Consider the following 13,301-nt stretch of genomic DNA (forward strand, 5'->3'; position numbering starts at 1 on the left):
GTAATCATCTAGGTAAAGAATGAGGAGGCAGAGAATAGTAGTCTCAGGCTGCCTACCTACCTATACTACACCCCTCTCCATCCCTCTATCTACACTACACACTCCAGATCCCTCTGTCTACACTCCCCATCCCCATCCCACTACCTATATCACACTTCTCATTACAGATGCTTCAGCAGAAGTACTTTAGTGAATGAATTTGTGAGGAGAGACGCCTGGTTTCTAATTAGACTCTCCACTCAGAGGCTGTTTGATCTGAGCAAGTTGCTTGTTTCCTCGTCTGTAAAATGGTGATGATGACTACCATGATGCTTTGCAGCAACATCACATTTTCCCAGTTGGGCTGAAATGGACCACAGTGTCACCCTCACATCTTACAACTTTCTCACAAAACAGAGCATTGGGAAAACATACAAAAACATTGTGCTCTAGATGTCAGGATTAGGGCTTTTAAAATTACCCCAGTGTCTGCTTTGCAGTGCCTTTTACTTTTGTTCATGCACATCTCTGGCAGCCTCAGTAACTGTGCCCTTATTTCTCCCTTTTTAAGAAGATATTCTTCATTAGTATGTATTCTGTACAGAATGATGGTTTTGTTGTAGGGTCCTCATAGATATGTGCTGTGGATTCAGTTTATATTCATCCCCATTACTGTCTCTCGTTCTGCTCTCCCCCCTGCGCCCTCTCCTCCACAATAGGCACACATCTATATTCTTAGGATCATAAAGGGAGCATCATTTGTTGTTTAACTCACACATCTGTGTGTTCACAGAGGCTGGCTCTGTGGATCCCTGCAGGACTTGTTCCTGTGTGCACAGGTTGGCGAGGGGTGGGATGGATTGTTCCGTGTTCCCTGTTGCCTGGGGACTTGAGAGGTGTTCTTTTCACAGACATGACAATACGTTGAGAGCATGGGCAGTGTCATATCAATATTGCCACATGTTCTGCACATATTGATCATGGAAGCTTACAATTCCAGTGGTCAAGCAAGCCATGCTTCTGAGCTGAGATTGAGGCATGTGCTACTCCAACAACAGTCAGACACTGTTTTCCACATCCAATCAAGGTGTGGTGTGTGCACAGCACAGAAATCTGAAGACAGTAAGTGACCCTCTGCTCTCCCTGGGGATGTTGAGGACATATGTAGCACCTAGCTGATGATGGCAGCCAGCATACAGGTGCAGGTGGCTGGGTCTCTGCTGATAAAATGATACCTGGGTTGAAGTCTTTCTAAAAGGCTTGAAACTACACAGGGTGTGCTAGTAGGAAATAAAGAGTTCCCAGAGAAAGTGTGTCTTTTTTTTTCTCACTGAAGCACAACATATACCTGTTACAGGCATAGGCAAAGTCATTAAAGGCTTAAACAATATGATCTAAAGTCACCCTTACTACCACCTACCAGGCAGCCCTTCGTTAGATTTTTTAGCAATACCCTTCCTGAAGGTAGGAACTGCACATGAAAATGAGGGCACGATGGGCACTCTGCTTTATAGCCCTGGACCCTTCTCAATATGCAGTGTTTGGCAAGATGCTGGGATATGACCATAGACCTTAGGGAATTACAAACATTGTAATGAGGGACCTGATTATCAGTTTCAGCCAAAACTACTTTTCTTTACACACTATAGAAATGGGCCCAGACATTTAAATATTATCTTTTTCCATATTTAATATGCTCATAATTTTTTTGCTGCTATGGGTACATGTTTTCATTTTCTCCAACAGGAATATATTTTACTCCTCCAAGATGAGGGGAACTTAGCAATGTTGTAGTCCAATCCCTTTACTGAATGAGTCAGAGAACTGAGTTCCAAGGAAGGAGACAAAGCTAGACTCTAATCATAAAGCCAGAAAATAGTGTGCTGAGTTAGATGCTCTCTGGTGTGTGTCCAGGAATAGTACACACAGCTGGGTCATACAGTAGTTCTAATTTTTGTTTTATGAGGAGCTTCCATATTGATCTCTATCCCGGCTGTACTAGTTTATAACTCCCACCAGCATATCGTATGCCTTTTTACTCCCACTTCCTTGCCTACATTTGTTTTTAAATCTGTGGCTGTACTGGAGCTCACTCTGTAGACAACGCTAGATTTCCGTGCTTTGAGTTCTCCAGGTCTCAGCTACACTTCCAGTCTTCTTTCTTTCATGCTAGAATCTCTTCAGGAGGCACAGTGTTGTCTGGGTATGGCAGAAGCAACTGAAGTCTCAGAGGCCCTCGTTCAGTACAATGGACAGCGACCACGTGCCCTTCCCACCTGCCTTGGCTCTGCTGAGGGCTCTATTAAAATAAACAACCGCCTTTCTACTCAAACCTCTTAAATGTAATAAAGAAGGTTCAGGAATTTGCAGGGACAGAGAAATCAGGCTTGTGGTGGGGTCGTGGGAGCCAGGAGGAGGCAGAGCAGCTGCCAGAGGTTCTGGGTGCCACTTCCCTGGGGAGCTGCCAACTTGTGTTCTCAGTACGGGAGCAGTACAATCTGGGTATACGCTGTGCTCTCTGTGCAGAAGCAGTGCTCCTGGTCAGGAGATGCTGAGGCAGCCGAGGCTGAGTCAAGCTAGTGATCCTTACAAACAACTGACACGTAAGAGCTGCGGGCCAGCGTTTTCATGTCCGTGGAAAAGTGTAAATGTTGGACCCTGGACCTTTGTCTACCTTGGTCTTGAGGCTATTTCACCATAGGGCCAACATCAGAATGAAATGAAATGAGCTCGTTTTGTGCCCTGAATGCCCAAGAGTTTTATGTTCTAATGCCCTGAAGATAGCTGCATGTTTGGGATCACCCTGATGTGTGGAGACCAGGTTGTGACAGAGGGTGAGGAATCCTCCCAGGTACTGCCTGGGAAATACCCACAATGTCTATGCCACAGGGTGAGGATCACTAGCTTGACTCAGCCTCGGCTGCCTCATCATCTCCTGACCAGGTGCACTGATCAGGTTCACCAGCCACACCAGGGCCTCACGCAGGAAGGGTCTTCACACTGGGCTGAGGACACCACTTTGAGAATTAGAACCTGAGATCTGTACTGTGCAACACAGGTGTCACCCGCAGTCTCTGCAGCAGTTGGTGAGATGGGAGAGGCACATGTGACTTTTCTAAATTTAAGGTTTAACGCAATACTCATTTTGTAGCTAAAACGTTTAATATTTGGATTCATTTGAGTACAAAACTCAGTGTTTTAAACCACAAGTTTTATGCGTTCACAGCATTGACAACACATTACAAATTATATGATTGAGAAATAAGTCAGACTAAGTGACTCATGCTTGTAATCTTAGTGCTTGAGAAGCTGAGGCAGGAGTATTGCCATGAGTGGGACTCCAGCCTGGACAGTATACTAATTTCCAGACCAGATTGGGGCTACAGAGTAAGAGTATCTTAAAACCAACCAAACTTGAGATGTGTAAACAATACAATGCAAAGGTGTAGCATAAAAACAATGTAAAAAAAATCTTGTTTCTGTTACATTGTAACAATGTAAAATCTTGCTTTTGTATTACATTGTAACAGGTCCCAGACCTTAGCAGGACTGACACCATGATAGAAGTACCTACCACTCAGGCCATAAAACTCAGCACACAAACAGTACTACCTGCCCAAAACTAAACCAGAGGCCTCATCCATCAAAGTCTACAGTTCTGGGAAAGTCTCTAAATGTACTAAAGACTGCTTTTGGTCTTTGTAGTTCCTGCTTCTGGATAACTTGTTCTTGCTAACTGAAGAATGTCAACCTAGGATATGGTTTTTTTTAATGATTAAAAGCTCACACTGAGAAAGGCTCAGGGCTACACTGGGATCCCCAACACCCAGTACAGTTGCCAGTGACTAATTGACTAATACTTTCTATTGGTTTAAACCTGTATCTTAAACACAGTTTTCTCTGGTAAAAACCCCACAACAACATGCTGATATAGTATTTTATATATACTGAGTTAAATATGCATTGCTAAAATTACATTTGGAGATGGGAGTGTTTGCATAGATTTGTAATCCTGGCATTCAGGAGGCTGAGACTGGAGGACTGAGAGTGCAAGACAAGACTAGACTAAAAACATGCACATACATACAGACAGACAGACATGGAATTTTAGTAGTTTCTTTTAACCTTTTGAAGTGTGACTCCCAGGAGCTGTAAAACTGCATGCAGGCTCACACTGGGCTTCTGTGAGAGAGCAGCAGCTTGGCAGGCAATGGTGTGTGTGTGTTTGGGGGGGGGGAGGTCATTGCTTTTTGTTTCTTGGGTCTGAGCAGTTTCTTCACTCAGAGTTAGTGGCACAGGGTTTGTGTCCTCTGCAACCCAAGCATGAACAAATGAAGGATGGGCCCGTTGCCTTGGCTTCTGAGAGGCCTGAAGCTCCACTTTCCACATCTGCTGTGTGTCTGTCCACAGGCTGCACCCAGCTGGGAAGTGCTGTTTACCTTCAGCTTCTTTCCAGCCATGGCAAGAAGACAATGGGTGTGTCTTTAACATGTTCAGCTCCATGAGTTCAGAGTCTAGCCAGTAACAACTCAGTCTCTGGTTCACCTGTAACCATGACAACTCCATGGATGCCAGTTGCCAAGGAACACGATGTAACCTGTATCAGATGTCTTAAAAAGAAAGAATGGGAAATCATTCAGCTTTGTCTTCTCAGGAGACTGTCAGAGACAGGCTCTCTGGTGCTGTGCTTGAAGCCAGGCTGCTCATTTAATTACTTTTGCTGTGATTTCCCTGAGGAGCCATTTCTGCCAGGAGTGAGTTTCCAGGAAGGTGGTAGGGTATGTGCACAGAATGGTGTTAGGAGACTCAGAGGCTCACACACATTTGGGCTGTTCCAGGACTTGAACTTCCATGATATCTGCTCAACCCCACCTTGCTTCCTTTGCATTAGTCCTCAGACAGGAACTGCCAGGATTCTGGTAGGAACTTCCAGAGCTGGAAGGGATGCTGGTGGCAAAGTAGAAATGGAGTGAGCTGCAAAGCTGAACCCACTGTGGGTTTAGGGTTTGGGCCTGTCTGCCAGATTCATGAAGGCAGAGCAAGCTGGGATAACAGAAGAAGAAGAGGGTGCAGTGAGGAAACCATGCTAAATCTCATCTATTCGGCTTCCTGGAGCATCCTTACCTGCTTGTTATTTTTGCTTCTAAAAAGAAAGACAATCTGTATTCCTTAATCTGTGTGAGCTAGACAGAGCTTCTCACCAAATCCAGAGCTTGCTGTCTCAGCTGGAATGGCTAGCCAGTGACCTCCAGGGATCCTGTTGTCCGTCTACCCAGCACTGGGGTTACAGGTACATGCTGCCACAGAGGAGGTAAGCACTTCAGACACACAAGAGGGCATCAGATCCCATTTAAGATAGTTGTCAGCCACCATGTGGCTTCTGAGAATTGAACTCAGGACCTCTGGAAGAGCAGTCAGCGCTCTTAACCGCTGAGCCATCTCTCCAGCCCCACCTTGGTTCTTTTAATGTGCTATGTTTATCCATTTATTAAAATTTTTATTTAGAATAGATTCTGGCTGCTACCCTAAACAAGGACAGTAAGAAGTGTCACTGGGCCTTTCCCGAAGAAGACAGGAGGGTCCAGGATCTTCTTAAGCTCAGGAGGAGTTCCTGACACTTGGGTAGTGGCAGTGGGATTCTGTGTCTGTGTCAGTGTCCCACTCCTGCTTCTTTACAGCCGAGGATGCTTTACTTCAAGGCTTCTGAGACTTTTGCCCATGTCTCCTTTCACATGATTTTTTTCTTTTACACCACCCTGGATACATAGGTATATAAAATGGGTTTACAAATCAGACGTTTATTGATAATAAACCATAAAGAACTATATTTAAAGCAGTCCTTTTGGGGGGCCATTGACTCTGCATTAAGGAGCCTGACACCAAGCCTGAGGACCTGAGTTTGATTCCTGCAGATCACGTGGTGGAAGGAGAGAACTGGTTTCTGCATTGCCTTGACATGCACCAAAGCCCCAAACGGCACAGAGTACTTCTTTGATATACATATAATTTTATCGCTTCATACATATAATTTTACCATTTACCAAAGAGAAAAGCAAATTTGCATACCAATGAGATGGATATCTTGCATGTCTTACACGGTACCTCCCAAGACTCACTGATTTGACACTTAGATGCTGACGGCTGGAAAACATTACCAGTTTTTTTTTTTCGTAATACGAGAGCATAAACATTCATGTGTATAGTGAAAACGCCTCGGTTCAGGGTGTTGATTCTGAGCAGCCTGTTTTGGACAGGAGACCCTGGTGAATGGCATGATGTCATGTACAGTGCAATGTGCACACACTGCGTGTCCAGAATCGAGGCTGCTGTGACTCACAGCAATGCTTTCAGAGACACCTCATATGTACTTTTCATTGGACTTTGAGTTAATTTTTGGCCACTGGATGTAAGACACCCTTTACTGTTGCCAAATGTCTCCTGACCCCACATTTAGTTATGTGACCTCATATGGACTCAAAACTGTTTGAGAAGCTTTGGGGTGGACTGTACCAATGCTGGAGAACTTACTTAGCATGTTTGAGTTCTTGGGTTCAATTCCCAGTACTAATAAATAAATAAATAAATAAATAAATAAATAAATAAGCAAGCAAGCAAGCTTTGCTCTGGTGGCCTGGAACTCACCAAGTAGGTTAGGCTGGCTGGCCAACAAAACCGAGAGCTCTGGCTGCCTCTCCTCCTGAGCACTGGGATTATCATTGCATGCCACGACAACCACCCATTTTTCTTCTTTCTTTTTTAATGTTTGTAATATGGGTTCTGGGAACTGAACTCAGATCTTTGTATTTGCAAGGCTAGTGTTTTCCCAACTCAGCCAACTTCCCAGCTCCTGGTACACTCAATCAAATTTCCTGCAGAGACCCAAGAAAACCTTTGCAGCTCAAGATGATTCATTATAAAAATCGCAACCACAGCCAGCAAAGCACAGTTCCTTTCTTGCGTGCCTGTTAGTGTGTGTTCAGAGCATGCCTCAGACATAGCAGAGATGGCTGAATTCTAACCAAGCAATTTCATAGGCAGGACCAGAATGGTCTCTGGCTTCAGCCTGCTGTGATTCAGCCGCCCGAGGCTTGCACTCAGCTCTGGAGTCCTCTTGGAAAGGGATGGATGGGAAATGAGGACAAAGAGGGCATGGAAGGTGGAGTTGTCTTCCGCTTGTTAATGCATCAGAAATACAGGGCCTCTGCACTGAGGTTAGCAGTCCCCTCCAATCTCTCTGAGGTTATTTTTGCATATCCCCACCCCTACCCTCACACAGTGTGGAGAGGGTAGACTCAGAGAAAAGCAACTCACCTGCTCTCCGTGGTCCCTCAGCCTGCCCCTTCCCAGGTGTCAGCTGTCATATTTACTGCAGCCCCGAGCAGCTGCAGGGTAACACTGGGTAACTTTCAAAAATACATGACACAGAAAGCCACACACAAAAGGACGATACTGAAATAATGCACTGGGCTCCCTGAACTTTGTGGTTATTTAAAGCTGCTGGGTTTTTTTTTCTAGCACTGCCTTTCCTGATGCGGCCCAAACATCCCAAACATCCCTGCAGCACCGCTCCTGTTACAGCCTCTTCTCAGATAAGAGAAGAGTGAATGATGAAGCGCACTCGTCAGTGAGTCGTCAGTGTCCTTGAGGACAGGCCAATGAGTGAGGAGCATTCTGTCACCCAGGCCAACTGTGCAAGCGATGTCATCCAGGCCAACTGTGCAAGCGATGTCTCCCAGGCTAACCAGCAAGTGATGTCACCCAGACCAACTGTGCAAGAGATGTCTCCCAGGCCAACTGTGCAAGCGATGTCATCCAGGCCAACTGTGCAAGCAATGTCTCCCAGGCTAACCAGCAAGTGATGTCACCCAGACCAACTGTGCAAGAGATGTCTCCCAGGCCAACTGTGCAAGTGATGTCACCCAGGCCAACTGTGCAAGCGATGTCACCCAGGCCAACTGTGCAAGCGATGTCATCCAGGCCAACTGTGCAAGCGATGTCACCCAGGCCAACTGTGCAAGTGATGTCACCCAGGCCAAATGTGCAAGCGATGTCACCCAGGCCAACTGTGCAAGCGATGTCACACAGGTCAACTGTGCAAGCGATGTCACCCAGGCCAACTGTGCAAGTGATGTCAGGGACAGGGAAGCTTCAAGGGATGTGTCTCTTCTGAAGCAACAGTTTGATTTCTGTCTTCTACTCTATGAAGGCTTGACAAGGTTGCTCTACAAAAATTACTGGATTCTGAGCTGATGGTTCAGGCCCAAGGATGTCAGCAGAGACTTTTGCAATGGGGCAGGACAGGTTTCACGTCAGGCTTTCAAGCTAAGGACAGGCAGCCACCTCCTAAAGAACTGCTTCGGTTGTTCAGTGAGGGTTACATTGTGTTTGAGAACTCACCCCTCTTCTCTCTGTTGGGGGAGGATCATTGCTCACAGACATCCCATCCCCCAGCAGCTGCCAGCTCACCATCCTCATGGAGGACACAGGTGGGTGTGCACACACTGTAAGAGAAGCTTGCCAGCTAACACAAACTAATTTTGACTCTGAAATAAGCAGCAGGATCCTTCCCTGAATGGAGTTTATGTCAGCAATCATCAAATATATTTGGCACCCCTAGTTGCATATCAATAAACACATGGGGTGGTAGCCCTGAACACTGATGGAGCACATTACTTCAGCCAGTCAGAGCTGTGGTATCTTCTAGCAGCAGTTCTGGCAGGAAACACCGCATCTCTAGAAAACAACCCCAACTCCGAGCAGTGGCAATGTGGCAGCTCCCCCACAGCTCAACGCAAGCTTTCCTTCCATCATTTCCTGTTTGTGTGCTCACCTTCCCATGGGTCTTGGTCCTGAGAGCCCTTCCTGTTAAGGTTTGGATGTGGGTTGAGTATGTCCCAGAGCCTGTGTGGTAGAAGCCTGGTTCTCAACATGACAGTGTTGGAAGGTGGAACCTGCCACACCAGCCAAAGCAGCCATTTTTTTTTCTTGGTGAGTGACTTGGGAGGCTTGGTCACTCCACCAGGGACAACCTACACTAGACAACTAGGTCATTTTGTCCAGTTCCCACTTCTGATGCTACAATTTCTGATCCACACTGGAAGATGCCTGGAAGAATCTCTAACACCATTGCCCCCTTTGCCTAAGTCCTATAAGTGGGTGCTATCCTTTTAACAGGATTAGTTAAGTGCAGACTGCAGAGGGCTGGACAGGGAGGTCGCTAAAGAGAAGAAGCCCGCAAAGCTGAGCTCTAAAGTGAGACTTATCAAGGGGCAACAGGCTGGAGTGCCCCCTGGTGGAAACAAGACATGAAGAGCCAGAGGATGGGAGGAGGTGGGGCAGGTAAGCAGAGGCGTGTGGAGAAAGCCCTGCCTGTGTCTAGAACTGAAACATTGTATGCAGATGTCCGAGGACAAGCTCACCCTCCCTGGAAGCCATGATGGCAGCCATATACTTTGTGCTACTGGGGCATGGTCATTTCTTCCATAAGGGAGAGTAAACTGGAGGAGTACAGCAAGGGTGAAGGAAACAAGGTTGAACAGATTATGAATTGATGGGTCAGAAAACACAGGGATGAGAATAAATGCAGAGAAGGCACTGGGGGAGTATTGAGAGGGGTTGAGGTCCTTAGCTGCAAGAGGCAAGAGATGAAATCCAGATATCATTGCAGAAAACAAAGGGGCAGTTGCCAAAAGAATGCGGGACCACTAGATATCAGTAGTCTCAGAGATGTGTGATGTCCCAGCCCACTCTATGGCTAGAACTATGGATGCTGATTGCACCTGCTGGTTACTGCCTGCTTCCCTCTGCTGGCACATCGTGGAACTGCACCTTGGCACCAGGTTCTTTCCTCCAAACTGGCTGAGTCTGATTATCCAACCTAACACCGAGTCGAAGTTTGCAAGCACACTGCATCTTCCAACTCAAGGACCCGAGGCCCAGGAAGGAGAGGGAATCACTATGTGTCTTAAATCACGTTAGTGGATTTGAGAGTCCTGTTCCACCCACAGCCATAGGTGGCCTAGTGTGCCCGGGAAGCCTCTGAGAGCGCACCCTTGTGTTCAACTGCGGCATTGCAGAAACTTGTCCCTGACTCTGCGTTGCAACTGTTCACCCTCCCAAACGGGACAAATTCCAAAGACTCTGAGCTCAGAAAGAACAGGGAACTGTCTGCAACTGGACATAATCATACTAAGCAAATTGATTCAGTATCAGAAAGACAAATGTGACATGTTCTCTGTGGGTCCTAAAGGTTATATAGATACATAAATTCATATAAACAGATGACATGGAAGGAGAAACAGAGCTATCTAGGCCTGGGGGGACCAAAAGGTGGGATGTGCTCAAAGTACACTCATGCTTTCATGAAGATGGCAATAAAAATAAGTAAACACAAGCGGCATTGACAGATCAGTAGAGGGACCAGCTTCCCAGTATCTCAGGCACACTTCCGATCATTGATATTTCCAGGTCCCAGGGTGCACGGGGAGAGAGAAGCAAGACAGGAGTACCTGAGAAAAGCCAAGCCACTCAGTTCTACACATGTTAGTGACCAAAGAAGTCTCAACACAGCGTGAGACCTGAGCATCCACCCCGACCTCGGGAGCTATGGTCTGTTCTCGGCCATGGGCTCAGCTAGCTTCAAGTGCCTGAAATCTTCACACGCTGTGCCAAAGATAGAACCAGACCCTATTTCTGTGTCTCTCTTCCCAAGATGTGCCATCATGTCAGGCTGACACCAAGTCAAGTGAGAATATGTTCTCTTCTGGACAGAGTCCCTAGAATGGCAGGAGTTGGTGGAAGCCAGGAGGGAGGGGACATGAGCTTCCTGTGTCTAAATGCTGATTTGGGGTTTTCAGGTTGTGCCTATTGGGTTGTAAAAGTCCACAGAGCAAAGTTTTCTTTCTTTCAATATTGGGGGTTACACTTAAGGCCAGGCAAGTGCTCTACTACACACAAGCTATTAATGATTTGAGGCAAGGGCTTACATATCTATCCAGACTAGGTTTGAAGTCACTGCTGCCAGGCAGGCCTGGAACCTGGAACCTCTCTGCCTGTCCTCGCAACCCGCAAGTGATTACTATTACAAGTCTGTACCCAAGGCCCAGCTCTGTAAGTACAGCATTGGCGCAATGGAATGACCATTAGCTGTGTGCTGTGTGAAGGGCCAAGCAATGGAGGCCACGAGTATGGAGATTGGCTGGAAGACGGAGTGAGGCAAGGGACACATTTATTGAAAGAAAGAATAACTGATGAGCATCGTCAGGTCTCCAAGACAGCCGTGAAATCCGGGAGAGAGGCAATGACGACTCACTCACTAGGCTCTCTGCTCTTTCCTTCCTTCCTGCTAGGCTGGCGAGAGAGATGGTCATGTGACTGACTTCCAGCCAATGATATAGGGCAACATTTTGAATGCCTGCTCCATTGTGTAACCCCTTCCCTGTTCTCCCCTTAACTCAAGGACAATGCTTACAGTGACATTGGAAACTACAGGGCAAACACGAAACCTGTAAAATCAGCTTGGGGTCGCTGCCATACTGTTGGGGACCCGAGGACTGTGTGTCTCTTCCTATGGGAGCCAAAGGAGCAGACGCCTGTGGTCCGAGACCGCCCGCCATTGCCTTGAAAAGAAGGTGTAGGTTGTGTCTGACGCTCCCCTCTTCAGACAGCGTGGGACCTCAGAAGTCAAACTCAGGGCAGGGAACTTTTATCTTCTCACACTTGAAATCCCAGGTCTGGAAGCTTGTGAGGCCGGTGTCATGAGGCTGGCAATCCCTGTGCAGTGATGTAGCCTCGGGCTTTTCTACCAACGCCCCAGTTCTTGAAAAAAATGACCGAGTATTACTTGTGAATAAACGTCTAAGAAAGCGTGGACTTATTCCTCCACTGCTGTGTAACTTAATTAACCCGTTTATTCTATTCTATGAGTGCCACATGGCTTGTCACCTACCTCTTCTTAGCTTCACGTATCTGTGGCACTTCCTTCTTTGAGTGCTCCAAGGTCAATGAGAAGGATTTGAACTCTCTTCCTAGAGCTACTGCGAGCCCTCAACATGGCTGGGTCCTCCTGCAGGCCATTGATAACACATTGCCTGAGGAAGCCAAGTTGTTTTCTAGGTAGGAGGCCTCCCAGTGCCGTCTCTTAGTCAAAGCTTACACAAGACACAGAATCCTCTACTCTGCTTTGTGCCCAGATTTGCAAGAGGAGAGGGGATGTTAAAAAAAATATTTGACTCGCACCTATAATCCCATACTCAGGAGGTGGAGGCAGGAGGGTTATGAGTCCAATCCAGTCTGGGCTCATAGTCAGAACCATCTCAAAAGCAATCAGATTCAAACAAACAAACAAACAAAACAAACCCTCTCACCTTTGTGCATTTGCTTTGCCAGTGCCCACAGGAATATTAATGCCACTTCTAGGCTCACCTTCAAAGTAAAACTCTCTGACTTTTGGGATTATTTAGTCCTCATATTTTTAAAAATAACAAGTATTTTCCAAGTTTAATTTTTTCCCCTCTCCTCACCAATTTACTTACTGTCATGGCCTGCCACTCCCTGTAAATGTCCAACAGATGCTAGAGAAGGTTTGGAAATAATTCAAGATTCTTTGGCCTTTGTTAGATAAAGTGTGTGTGTGTGTGTGTGTGTGTGTGTGTGTGTGTGTGTGTGTTTATAAAACCTGCTACTTAGAATGAGGAGTCACAGAACAGTGCCGTTCAGGAAACATAGGTTGACCCTGATCATGAAGTCCTTACAAAGGGATGGCACACACAGGACCAAAGGCACAGGAGTTGTGCCTCTGGGACTCTGCTTCCTTCTCTGCTTGTTTGAGGTTGCACGGGCTTTCTGCTTATTTGAGGTTGCACTAGTTAATTTTTGACAACTTGACACAAACTAGAGTCACCTGGGAAGAAGGAACTTTGTTGAGGAATTGCCTCCATCAAAGGCAGGTGCCTTTGGCTTGTCTGTGGGCAATTTCTTGATTGCTAGTTGGGGTGAGAGGGTCCAGCACAGTGGGCAGTGCCATCCCTATGCAGTTAGGTCTGGGCTGTGTGAAAAGCAGCCGAGAAATCCATAGAGAGCAAGCCAGTAAGCAATCATTTCTCCATGGGCCCTGCTTCAATTTCTTCCCTGGTCTGGTGGACTGGATATAACCTGTAAGGCAAACAAACCCTTTTCCCTCCTGTTTACTTTTTATCCATATTTTATCCCAGCAACAAAAAGCAAACTGGGACAGAAATTGGTATCAGAGAGTGGGGTATCGTCGTGATAGGCCATTTCAGAGCCTTGGGCTAGGGGAGGCCACTGAGAGCTCAAATCTTCAT

General features: G+C 46.6%; 1 long non-coding RNA gene across 1 annotated transcript in view; it reads left to right on the plus strand.

Annotated features, from left to right (window-relative positions):
• Gm39463 overlaps positions 1 to 11,878 on the plus strand; it is a 20,448-nt gene extending 8,570 nt beyond the window's left edge. Inside the window, exon 2 of the long non-coding RNA XR_871388.3 lies at positions 7,495 to 11,878. This is a non-coding gene — a long non-coding RNA (predicted gene, 39463). The remainder of the gene's footprint in view (positions 1 to 7,494) is intronic.
• Positions 11,879 to 13,301: the final 1,423 nt, after the last annotated feature.

The sequence above is a fragment of the Mus musculus genome, chromosome 9 (assembly GCF_000001635.26).
Source record: "Mus musculus strain C57BL/6J chromosome 9, GRCm38.p6 C57BL/6J".
NCBI lineage: Eukaryota > Metazoa > Chordata > Mammalia > Rodentia > Muridae > Mus > Mus musculus.